This window comes from Porites lutea, chromosome 3, assembly GCF_958299795.1.
Source record: "Porites lutea chromosome 3, jaPorLute2.1, whole genome shotgun sequence".
Lineage (NCBI taxonomy): Eukaryota > Metazoa > Cnidaria > Anthozoa > Scleractinia > Poritidae > Porites > Porites lutea.
In genome coordinates, this window is record NC_133203.1 from 27599173 (window position 1) to 27613010 (window position 13838).

The 13838-nt window shown below is 38.1% G+C and overlaps 1 long non-coding RNA gene across 1 annotated transcript; it reads right to left on the reverse strand.

The window, feature by feature from the left end:
* Positions 1-842: 842 nt before the first annotated feature.
* Positions 843-8144, reverse strand: LOC140930502 (uncharacterized). The gene is made up of 3 exons (XR_012164856.1): positions 8020-8144; positions 4019-4147; positions 843-973 (listed from the first exon to the last, which is right to left on the reverse strand). It is a non-coding gene; the product is annotated as an uncharacterized lncRNA (long non-coding RNA).
* Positions 8145-13838: the final 5694 nt, after the last annotated feature.

The following is a 13838-nucleotide window of genomic DNA, read 5'->3' on the forward strand; positions in this document are numbered from 1 at the left end:
AACGAAAACGCCGAAAATTTAAATTACTACCCAATTCTGAGAAGAAAAGTAGAGCTTTATTTGTTTCTGTCAACTCACCGTGAATGAGAAATTTTTCTTTGTCGCTTCTTGCAAATGCTGTCAACAGCGGCTACGATCAAGGTGGGCAATGTTTATCTCCAAAGTTCTTTGCCTTTTTAACTTGCTGGCAAGTACAATTTTCGAAAATATTTGCCTTCCTCTTTTCTCCATAAATTAGCTTCTATTTATAGGAAAAATTGGTCTTGCGAGAAAATCCCGAAATCACAAAACAGCGACAAAGCGACCTCGTTTTCCTCTGTAGTGGTAAACATAGCTTCGAGCGTACAAAAAGTCAGCTAAAGTAAAACCACTTCACAATAAATCACGCTGTTTAAACACCATGAAGTCTTTTCTTGCCTTCCAAGTCATAAGCACTTGGATATTCGTGTATTTTCAAAAAGGCTTCACTATGAAACTTTGGCAAAACGCCCATTTCACGACAGCGATTTTGTTCTGGTTTATATTCACCGCCTAGCGCGGTGAATATAACGTCATAGTCCAAGATAGCTAACCAATCAGATTGCTTGAATTACCAAGATCACTGAGTGTGTATATACTAGTGTGTATATATATATATATATATATATACCTATTAATAATCACAGGAGTTCAGGCTTCAGGAGTAATCATTGATCGTTTATTGCACAGTGCTAAAAAAAAACGATCCATGATTACTCCTGAGGCTGAACTCCTGTGATTATTAATAGTCAATGCTCTTTAATTAAATGAATTGAGCGCTCTACGAAATACGTTCTACCCAGAATACAAATATTTATATATATACCTATACATTTATCTTGTCCATTTTTGAAATACCCTTGCTTGCAGACACAGTCAAAGGATCCTTCAGTGTTATAGCACTCCTCACTAGTCACATTACAGTTGTGAGTTTTGTCCTTACACTCATCTATGTCTACAAATCAAAATTAAATGATGGGTTATCAAACTGACTTAGTTCAAATTTTACGCCTATCGAAGGAGAAAATAAAGTGCAATGCATTCAATTGAATAACACCACATAATCTCACGAATGAAATCCCACGGATGACTTAGGGGACTGAACTGCGTCACTGGGGAAATTTGCCAACATTCCAATAGTGGGAACTGTCACTAAACTAAGTGATAACAAGAAAAATAACCACCCAAAAAAATAAAAGAAGGGACAAAATGAGGAACGGATGGACAAACTTGAAGAAAATTGAAGTGGATAATGCAATTGTGGTTTTTGAAAACTTGTCAGCACAACAGTTTTTCAAAGTAGCAAACTTTGGTATAATCCTTGAGAGACATGTCTTTGTGACACCAAGCTGTAATTTTCCCATTCACTGCTGTTAGAGCGATGAACTTGTATTTCAGAGGCCCCGAGTTCAACTCCCGCTCTGACTGCTGGCTGGATTTGTTCTCGGTTGTCCCGTATTCAAATGCTGATGCTCGGCCACGCTTGTAAAATTGCCAACCGGTTCGCCTCCTACTTTTTGGCATTTTTGACCATGTTATGTTCCATTGAAATCATTTGTTCCATTATCCTTCTCAAACTCATTAATAATCCATGAAGAAAATACAACGGAAATTAAGACGGAATCCACCATGAAATTGAGTAATTTTAATTTTGAGTGGACAAAAACCTCGTATCAGAATAATTTAAAGTTTATTGCATTCTTTTTTGACGTTTTTCAAGGGCTAAAGATGTAATTAGTCGTCTGTAGTAACACCAAAGAAAATTCTGGTTCTTGCATATCCAATCATATGAATTATGCAGTATTGTAACCACCTTTGGAATACCTTGAGGTATTTGTATTGTCTCCAGCTCAGGAAAAATTTCAGAGGCGAATTGATTTGGCACTTGTAGAGCTACGAGGGTAGAAGGCTATAGCAGATGACATCCTTGTCTTTGGATCAGGGGATACAGATTAGGAAGCCCTTGGAGATCATGACCCGTAAAGAGAGGTGCTCAACCGCTGCCAGCGGAAAGGCCTCAAGTTGAATGCCGATAAGATGCAATTCAGACAGAACGAAGTCACTTGCCTGGACCACGTCGTATCTTCAGAGGGTCTTTGCGGTGATCCAAGCAAGCTGAGGGCCATTAATGACATACCGGCCCGCAAAGACAGGCAACGTGTCCACTAGAGAGTACTTGGCATGGTAAATTATCTGAAGAAGTTCTCCCCTGAACTAGCCGACTTATCCAAGCCGTTGAGAGAGCTAATCAAGGCAGATGGTTATCCAGTGACATATGCAGCTAGATCACTTACTGCCACTGAGGTCAGCTACACCCAAATTGAAAAAAAGAACTGTTTTCAATTGCCTTCAGCATTGAGGGGTTTGAGGGCTATTTCTATGGAAGAAAGGTCTCTATTCCAACTGATCACAAACCCTTGGAGTCTATTATGTTTAAGAGTCTGTTGACTGCCCCCAAGAGGTTGTAAAGAATGTTGCGGCTACAAACGTTTAAATCGGAAATAGCTTACAGTAAAGGAATCGAGATACATAATGCAGATCCGTCTAGCAAAGCTTAGCTCCCTTCAACCAATCAGAATGAAGAAGTCAAGGAAGACGTGTGGAATGTCAGTGACATGAGGTCACCAACCGAAGTGGAAGCCGAGCACATGAATATGGCAAAGTTTGGACCTGCCAATTCGTCAAGTAACTTTGTCCGAAATAAAGGCTGCTAAGGCGGAAACTGATGCGGTACTTCAGTCGTTAGAAACCGTCATCAAGCAGGGCTGGCCAGAGAATTTGGCGGCTGCACCCCCCTCTCTGCATGAGTATTGTAACTTCAGAGAGGAACTGTCGGTTCAGAATGTTTTGTGTTAAAGAGTTAAAGAATCGAGGTACACTTAGTTTGAGACAATGTGTTATTGACAAAACACATGCAAGCCACCTGGGTGTCTAGGGCTTTCTGCGGAGGGCTAAGCTAAGGTAACTTTAAGCTTTCTACTGGCGTATAAGCCGATTCCAGAGTTCATCTCTAGGTGCAGTGTCTGTAATAGTTGCAAACCAACACAACAAAAAGAACCTCTAGTGTGCAACAAAATATCAACAAGACCCTGACAACGCATCTCGTCAGACCTCTTTAAGCTCAACGGTATTGATTACCTTGTTATCACTGATCGCTATTCTAACTTTTTTGAACTGGGCGTGTTGTGGTCAAAGACCTCCAAAGAGACTATTGCTAGCTGAAACCTCATTTCCCAAAATGCAGACTGCCAGATACAGAGTGTAGACTCAATACGGTCAATTGGTCGCGGTTTGACTTTGGTGAAAATCAGAACTTTGCTAAAGATTTCCAGTTTGAGCATATCAAAACGTCACCTAGATATCCCCAGTCCAATAGGAAACCAGAGACCAGTATAAAGGTAGCAAAGTTTGTGCTAAAGAAGTTGCAGATTCAGGCTGTGATCCACATCAATCAATGAATCAATCAATCAATAAATCAATCAAAACCTTTATTCATGCACGCTGACATTTAGAGTATGGTAGCTGATGGGGTCGTGTATAGGATATATAGTTACACAAATTTTGCGACTAAAATAAGTTACAAAGAGTAAGATCAAAACACTAAAAAAAAGAATAAAATGAAAAAAATTCTTAAAATACTTTTAAAATTAACTCTTTCGAACAATTTGACAGATTTTTAGACTGTGAAACGAATAAAAACATCGAAAAAGTCTTACTGTACAGGTTACTAAAAACACGTACTATTTTAGACAAACCAGTATCTTTAAATGCATCCTACTCGTGAATGCTTTAAACAAAGCTAGCTTGTGTCTCCCGATGAAATTGAATTTTCTAACCTTGTAACAGGTAATTAAAACAATTTTCTTTGGGCACCATTCTTTCCTCCGAAAATGATGGATAAAAATAAATAAATAAATGATTTCGAGTTTAATCTTGCCAATAAAAAACCATAGAATTGTATCATCCAATAATTCAGTATTTGATAAATATATAAATATACCTATACATTTATCTTGTCCATTTTTGAAATACCCTTGCTTGCAGACACAGTCAAAGGATCCTTCAGTGTTCTTGCACTTTGCAACAGCGTCATCACAGTTGTGAGTTTGGGTCTTACACTCATCTCTATCTGCAAATCAAAATTAATGGATAGGTTATCAGACTGATTTAGTTCAACTTTTATGCCCATTGAAGGAGAGAATAAAGTGCAATGCCTTCAATTAAATAACGCAACATGATCCCACGGATCACTTAGAGGAGGTGTGTGACCAAATTTACTAAAATTCCAACACTCGGAACTGTCATCAGACTGCCGTGAGTGATAACAAAAAAATAACCACTCAAAACATTAGAAGAAGGGACAGATAACACAAAAAATAGAAAACTTGAGGAAAGAACGGGCAAACATGAAGGAAATTAAAGTGGATAGCAATTGTGGTTTTTGAAGAGGTTTTCAACGTTTATTTTTGTTGTTAGGAAATTTTGGTGTAATCCTTGAGAGACATATCTGTTTGAAACCAAGCTGAAGGCCCCGAGTGGAAGTCCCGCTCTGACTGCTGTCTGGATTTGTTCTCAATTGTCCCGAATTCAAATCCTCGGCCACGCTTGTAAAATAGCCAACTGGTTTACCTCAGTACCAGTTAGCATTTTTGACCATGTTATGTTCCATTTTAATCATTTGTTTCATTATCCCTGAAAGCCCCATATTAGGGGCAGGATAATTGAAGTATTATGATAAAGTTAATCATAATCATAATCATGCATTATCATAATAGTAATCATGTTATTGGATTTTAGCGCTATATAAATAAAATTATTATTATTATTATTATTATTATTATTATTACAAATTATACCAGTAAAAGTAAATTGCAGTTATTTTACACTATATAAACCTTCGAGTTTAAACCACAAAATAATTTGATCAGGAAGGTTAGCTTTTTCTTTTTTCCTCGGTTCCGCAAATTTTTACGACGAAGTCACGGTTCGAGGTTGCCCGTTATAGTGAGAAGTGATGCCATTTGCTTTTATTGAAATGAGTGGATGAAAATTGATCGCTCTTTTCTGTATACAAATCATGTCCAGTTACATACCGAATTAACTATTACGGCTGATTCTTAAGTCGTGGTACTAGCCGATTAATAAAATCGATTTACAAAGAGATAGGAATTGCTCTTGCTGAAAAAAAAAACAACAACAACAACATCAACTAGCTTAATAACGAACAGCCTGCAAACCACTAAGCTGAAACTTATGTCATGTTAGGCCCCTTTCAAACGTGGAATTTCTTATGAGTGCCGAACACCTATTTTAGTCGAAGAATATAATTAAAGACGGCAGTTGATTCAGACGTCGGATGTAATCGTGCCGAATTTAAATCCGTTTGTTTAAATATTCCCAGTCTCTAGAAAAAATTTTTACCCAATATGGATAAGGGGTTTCTATAATTAATGCATTATATTCGGCACATCACATGTGAAATGCGACTTCTAAATCAAATGTTGAACCTAAGTTGAATTTTCGACTGCAATTCAGTCGCAGATTCGGCAAAGTCGTATTTAATTTAAAACTGTTGATTCAGACATCGCATCTCAAAGCAGTTACCTCGCGAATTAAATTAGGCACATGTGAAATTCGACGTTTGAACTGGGTAATGGTAACAGTGCGCTATGATACGTATGGCATTATTTATATTCCTGTAAAGTTTGCTTTCAATTTGCCAAATTATGTTACTACCTATATGCACCACACAGGTAAAAAATAGAGTAAAAAAGAAAAAAAAAATAATGTCACGATAATCTTGCCTCAAGAGGATTCGAACGCGGACCTTCCGAATACGTTAGAACTATAAAGGTCGGTACACACTAGGCGACAAGTTGCAGCAACTTGTCGCGGCGACACGTTGCAACGACAAATCGCTTCGTGTGTACTGGAGAATTTTTGTGAAAAATCTTTGTCGCTGCAACAGAATTTGTCGCCGCAACAAGTCGCACAGATTCAGTCTGATTTGATTTTTTGCGACTTGTTGCAGCGACAAAATTATGTTGCGGAGACAAAGATTTTCACAAAAATTCTCCAGCACACACGAAGCGATTTGTCGCTACGACGTGTCGCCTCACCTTGTTGCTGCAACTAGTCGCCCGACCTGTACACACAGAGTGATCTGTCGCCGCGACGTGTTGCAGCAACTTGTCGCCTAGTGTGTACCGACCTTAAATGAACTCTTCCATCCACTGGACCACCCCAGTAAGCGTTGACAGAGATTGTTTAAAAGAGGTATATATTCCTTCTCTATGGCGATTGACAGTTTTCGAGGATGTTTTTTTCGGGTTTCCCTGTAGAATTAAATCTTTAACTGATCGAAGCCAGACGTAAAGCTCACAATAAACCCATTAATACTCTTTCAGTCTTGGTCCATGCCGGGGAACGTTAAAGAAGTTTATGATCGAACTATCGATCTCGCGGCCACCGACTGAACAGTATGACCGTACGATTCTCTCCCTGCTCGTCTTTTCATCGGTCGCGGAAAACATTAACACAACATTGTTTATCTTTATTTCTATTGTTTTAGGTTAGGGTAGCAAATCATTTGGCTTTTAGCGTTAGAAGAACTGCTACATGATCTCTCTCCCCAGAATGAAGAAAAACAATATGGCCGCCAAATACATCCTTTTAGCTTTGAAAGTTCTCCTTATTGACAAACCTTGAATATTTATTTCGGCAAACAAACAGTTAAGTTGAAAAAAGGATTTTACAAAAGTCTCATAAGTAGGTCTCCTTTTCAATTTTAATTTGCAATATCAGTCGATTTACGCAACATTTAAGCTTCTGGCTCAGTTTTCGTTTGCTTCTGCGTTGAAACTGGAATAATAATTACTCCGGCGTAATACAGTGTAAAGATTTGTAGAAAAAAAAAAACAATAAAAACTTGCAGATTTATGGCGAAAAATGTACTTTAAAAACGAGCTAAAATATTCAAAACGCTCTGATCACGTGACTGATGACGTCATGTCCCTCTCTTGGTTATGAAAAAAATTGTCGGTTGGAACATTACTTTCCGGCAAATTTTCTCTGCCGTGTGATGAACCGTCAACGCTCTACAGCCCTCGGCCTAGTTTCCCGACTTTTTCGCTCATGTTCTGACGTAAGCTTTAGCATCAACGGTTTAAACGAAAACGCCGAAAATTTAAATTACTACCCAATTCTGAGAAGAAAAGTAGAGCTTTATTTGTTTCTGTCAACTCACCGTGAATGAGAAATTTTTCTTTGTCGCTTCTTGCAAATGCTGTCAACAGCGGCTACGATCAAGGTGGGCAATGTTTATCTCCAAAGTTCTTTGCCTTTTTAACTTGCTGGCAAGTACAATTTTCGAAAATATTTGCCTTCCTCTTTTCTCCATAAATTAGCTTCTATTTATAGGAAAAATTGGTCTTGCGAGAAAATCCCGAAATCACAAAACAGCGACAAAGCGACCTCGTTTTCCTCTGTAGTGGTAAACATAGCTTCGAGCGTACAAAAAGTCAGCTAAAGTAAAACCACTTCACAATAAATCACGCTGTTTAAACACCATGAAGTCTTTTCTTGCCTTCCAAGTCATAAGCACTTGGATATTCGTGTATTTTCAAAAAGGCTTCACTGTGAAACTTTGGCAAAACGCCCATTTCACGACAGCGATTTTGTTCTGGTTTATATTCACCGCCTAGCGCGGTGAATATAACGTCATAGTCCAAGATAGCTAACCAATCAGATTGCTTGAATTACCAAGATCACTGAGTGTGTATATACTAAATATATATATATTTACCTATTAATAATCACAGGAGTTCAGGCTTCAAGAGTAATCATTGATCGTTTATTGCTACAGTGCTAAAAAAAAACGATCCATGATTACTCCTGAGGCCTGAACTCCTGTGATTATTAATAGTCAATGCTCTTCAATTAAATGAATTGAGCGCTCTACGAAATACGTTCTACCCAGAATACAAATATTTATATATATACCTATACATTTATCTTGTCCATTTTTGAAATACCCTTGCTTGCAGACACAGTCAAAGGATCCTTCAGTGTTATAGCACTTCTCACTAGTCACATTACAGTTGTGAGTTTTGTCCTTACACTCATCTATGTCTACAAATCAAAATTAAATGATGGGTTATCAAACTGACTTAGTTCAAATTTTACGCCTATCGAAGGAGAAAATAAAGTGCAATGCATTCAATTGAATAACACCACATAATCTCACGAATGAAATCCCACGGATGACTTAGGGGACTGAACTGCGTCACTGGGGAAATTTGCCAACATTCCAGTAGTGGGAACTGTCACCAAACTAAGTGATAACAAGAAAAATAACCACCCAAAAAAATAAAAGAAGGGACAAAATGAGGAACGGATGGACAAACTTGAAGAAAATTGAAGTGGATAATGCAATTGTGGTTTTTGAAAACTTGTCAGCACAACAGTTTTTCAAAGTAGCAAACTTTGGTATAATCCTTGAGAGACATGTCTTTGTGACACCAAGCTGTAATTTTCCCATTCACTGCTGTTAGAGCGATGAACTTGTATTTCAGAGGCCCCGAGTTCAACTCCCGCTCTGACTGCTGGCTGGATTTGTTCTCGGTTGTCCCGTATTCAAATGCTGATGCTCGGCCACGCTTGTAAAATTGCCAACCGGTTCGCCTCCTACTTTTTGGCATTTTTGACCATGTTATGTTCCATTGAAATCATTTGTTCCATTATCCTTCTCAAACTCATTAATAATCCATGAAGAAAATACAACGGAAATTAAGACGGAATCCACCATGAAATTGAGTAATTTTAATTTTGAGTGGACAAAAACCTCGTATCAGAATAATTTAAAGTTTATTGCATTCTTTTTTGACGTTTTTCAAGGGCTAAAGATGTAATTAGTCGTCTGTAGTAACACCAAAGAAAATTTCCTATGAGTGCCCGAGAAAATGAATGTCAAATGTTACAAAATTACATCTTACACATGAAATTTTCAGAATTACACCTGTGTTTTCACAATCCTTGTGAAATTTGACATTCATTTTCTCGGGCTCCCGTTAAAAATTTTCTTTGGTGTTAGTACAGATGACTAATTATATCTTTAGCCATTGAAAAATGTAAAAAAAAAAGAAGCAATATGCTTTAAACTATTCTCGTACAAGGTTTTTGTCCACTCAAAATTAAAATTACTTGATTTCCTGGTGGATTCCGTCTTAATGCTTAATGAGTGTTTGGAAATCAGATGAAAAACTGCTCATTTTTGAATCCTTAATTTCTCCTTATAAAATCACTTTGTTTGAAAAGTAATATCGAACATTTAACACAGTGTTTCATTACCAGATGAAACACCTCGAAGTTCGTCAAAAATACCCCCCTGGCCACGTCGTATTTTCAACTCTCTTTTCAATGTTTCATCTGGTAATAAAACGCAGTGTCTTATACTTGATATATTACCTGAAAAGCCCCAAAAAGGGCGGGGGCGGGGGGTAAATTAAGTATAATAATATAATAACAACAACAATAATTACAATTATTATTATTACTATTATTATTATTATTATTATTATTATTATTATTATTATTATTATTATTATTAAAATATCAAGTTCGCTTTAAAGAGCATGGTCTAATGGTTCATATAGCATGATGGTTAAGCAAATCACAACTATAGAATTGTATCTAATCCAAAAATTCAGTTTGTGATAAATATTTAACAATTATTCCACGAGGGCGCGTTGGATATGAGATGAAAGAGAGCCAACGAGGCGCGTAGCGCCGAGTTGGCTATAATCATCTCATATCCAACAAGCGCGAGTGGAATAATTGTTTTATTAAAAACGCCCACAAAATCTCGTTGAATCTCCCCGACAAGAACAAACCGGAACAGACAAGGGACTTCCGCTATTCACATGTCACACGTCTATCAAAACTGTCAACGCGCCAACGGACTCGCCTGGACTGCATAAATGAAAAATCAAAACATTGTAGCGATGAACATTAGTTTTTTAAAAACTCATCGGGATTCTAGGATTTACACAGCAAGAACAGCTAAAAAAAACCTGGCAGATAATGTGAAGGAAAAGAATTTTTAAGTGACAGCCGTCGAAATTACTATGAATTTGGATTTTCGGTGCAGTTATAAAAGTAAGAACAACGGAAAAAAACTATTACCTCGATCGCTTGTTATGAAGTCTTAGAGTTGGCGTGATGTCCCAAACGATTTTGCCGACATAACGATATTTAGATTTAGATTTAGATTTAGATGAAGTTGTTTGAAGCCACAAGCTGGTTTTTCTGAACGAGAAAAGAAACTATACTGCCGCCTCGATTGCTCTAGTGAATGACTGCATAGCCTGTATTTGTAGCTGGTTACTTATGATTTATCTTCTTGATGTCGGATAAACAAGCCGCAGTTATCTATCGGCGAGTGACTCGATCGGCGAATGGCTTCGCGATCATGAAGAAACAACACTTGTCTTCTTTCGTAGCTGGTCAAGGTACTTTAGTTCCATGTGTTTTCATGTGTTTTTCGACAAACTTTCAAACAAGCTCTTGTGGCTTTTTTGTTTGTTTTTGTCTTTTTTCTTTCGATGAAATTGCATTAATTGAATTAAAACAGTTTGCTTTGGGTGCCGTTCTATCCTTCGCGAAAAAAAATCTCAGCTAGCTTCCAGTTTTAAACTGACGCGTACACAGACCATATATGGAGAGCATGGTATAATAGCTCATATACTATAACGGCGAAGCCAATCAAAATGCTAGTTAACAATTATTCCACGAGGGCGCGTTGGACATGAGATGTTAAATAGCCAACTGGGCGCGTAGCGCCGAGTTGGCTATAATCATCTCATATCCAACAAGCGCGAGTGGAATAATTGTTTTATTAAAAACGCCCACAAAATCTCGTTGAATTTTGTTAGAACAAACCGGAAAAGACAAGGGACTTCCGCTATTCACATGTCACAAGTCTATCAAAACTGTCAACGCGCGAACGGACTCGCCTGGACTGGATGAATGAAAAATCGAAACATTGTAGCGATGAATTCTTTTAAAAACTCATCGAAATTCTAGGAATTTACACAGCAGGAGAGCTAAAAAACCTGGCAGATAACGTGAAGAAAAAGAATTTTTAAGTAACAGCCGTCGAAATTACTGTGAATTTGGATTTTCGCTGCAGTTACAAAAGCAAGAACAACGGAGAAAAACTATTACCTCGGTCGGTTGTTATAAACTTGTTTGAAGCCACCAGCTGGTTTTGCTGAACGAGAAAAAAAAGCTATACTGACGCCTCGATTGCTGTAGTGAATGGCTGCATAGCCTGTATTCTGGTTGCTTGTGATTTATATTCTTCATGTCGGATAAAGAAGCGGGGAGGGGGGGGCTAAAGTGCAGGTCACAGGTCAGGTTACAGGTCACAGACCACAGGTCAGGTCACAGGTCAGATCACAGGTCACACACAAAAACAATAGGACACTGGACAAAACTGTTCTTGATTGACATTTTATTATACAAAAATAAAACAAGCCAAGGAACCTCAATTATATTTTTTCTGTTCTGAACTTTACCAAATCCCACACATGAGAAAATATATTCATGTTGATCACGCAAGGAGGACTTGCGTTACAGCGTAACCAAAGTTGGTAACGAAATCACAAAGGTACGCAAAATCACGTGATTTGTTAGAAAAAACGAATCTCAAAACGAAGGGTTGTTGCGTTAAGAATATCATGACGTGTTTGTGGATGTTTTGAAAAGCATTCGACGGGAAAACGCAAGAAAAACTTAAGGACAGTCTAAAACTTATTTGACCATGAAATACGGCAACTTTCTTCAGACTTTCCACGTCCTAAACTCTTCTTAATTGCCACTAGATCGGTCTTCCATCTCTTTTGAAGATGGCGGCCTGCTGCTGGCGCTTCGTACCAGTCACAAAATACTGCTGTGTTAAAGTGTAGTCGGCTAAGAACTTCAGACACTGCTATTTGGGCCTCTCGAATAGTTGCTGGACCATATTTCTCGGCTCTTCTCCCAAGAGCTTGCCATTTTCTCACGTTCTGTTGCACAACAGCTTGAAAAACCTCTGTTGGATTTGCCTCGTGGGCCTTAGGTGGGAGCATTCCGCCATTACAACTTGAATCTTTGACTCTGTAAACTGCTGATGTATCAAAGGATTACGGTGCTCGTTCCAAGTTATCTTGGCTGCACGGTTTATTTGGAGATGACATTCTAATAACACGACAACACTTCGTTTACAGTGAAAAACATGTGATTTGTTTTTCGTACAAATCACATGATTTTGCACACCTTTTTGATTTCCTTACGAAAGTTTGGATATGCCGTATGATCAGCATGAAAATATTATTCCATGTGTGGAATTTAATTGTTTAAAGGACAAAAATATCATCAAGGTTCCTTGGCTGATTTTATTTTTGTATAGAAAAACGTCAATCCAGAACAGTTTTGTCCAGTGTCCTATTGTTTTTTTTTTGCGTGACCTGTGACCTGACCTGTGGCTTGTGACCTGTGACCTGTGACCTTTCCTGTGGCCTGTGGCCTATAACCTGTGACCTGACCTGTGACCTGTGACCTGCACTTTAGCCCCGCCGCTGATTCAGCTGGCTAGGGCACAGTAACAACAAGGTACTTGCCAGTCAAAGCCTCTAGTAAACACTACTCCTTACTGAAGAGGTTATGTCAAAATAGCCTCTCCCTACCCCACTAGTTTTGCTCCCTAGCCCTGATCCATCCACCCACCGGTTAGGGCAGTCCCTGGGCTATCCGCGTGTGCCGACCAAGACGCCAAGCCCACTACATTTTTTGGCCTGTACTCTGTAGCTGGGCTGCGCCCGGTGACAGGCGAAAACCTAGAGTCCACGTTTGAAAAAATTCTGACAGATGTATTTATTTATACATATAATACCTATACATTTATCTTGTCCATTTTTGAAATACCCTTGCTTGCAGACACACTCAAAGGATCCTTCAGTGTTATAGCACTCCTCACTAGTCACATTACAGTTGTGAGTTTTGGTCTTACACTCATCTATGTCTGCAAATCAAAATTAAATGATGGGTGATGGAAACTATAATATAGTTCAACTTTTATGCCTTTTGATCAAGGAGAGAATAAAGTCCGATGCCTTTGATTAAATAACGCCATATAATCCCACAGAAGACTTAGAGGAGCTGCGTCATCAAATTTACCAAAATTCCAACAGTGAGAACTGTCATCAAACTGAGAGATAACAAAAAAAAAAGTAACCACCCAAAACGTTAAGGGAAGGGATAAATAACACAGAAAATGGAAAACTTGAGGAACGGATGGACAAACTTGAAGAAGATTGAAGTGGATTGCAACTACGAATTTTGAAAACGTGTTAGCATAAATTTTTTTTTCAAATTTTATTTTGTTGTCAGGAGACTTTGCTATAATCCTTAGGAGGCATATATGTTTGATATGAAGCTGTAACTTTTCCATTTGCAAGTTAAGTATTATAGCGAATAAGGACGTATAACTGGCATTATTAACAAAGTGAACCAGACAACCGTGACACTGCAGCCCCTCTCAGAGAGGGAAATTGGAAAATTAATTCAACCCATATGCTTCTATAAAATAACAACGTGATAATCATCTAAAAGCTAGTAGAAAAAGTCACTTTTTTTCAAAAACCAATTATGATTAGAGGCAAATAATATCAAAATTTTTATGTCGTGAGCTTGCATTTGAAAGCTTTCCACGAGAAATTATTTGGGTCTTGTAACATACTACTTTTTTTAATAAGCTTAACGTACGTAAATCCACGGAAAAA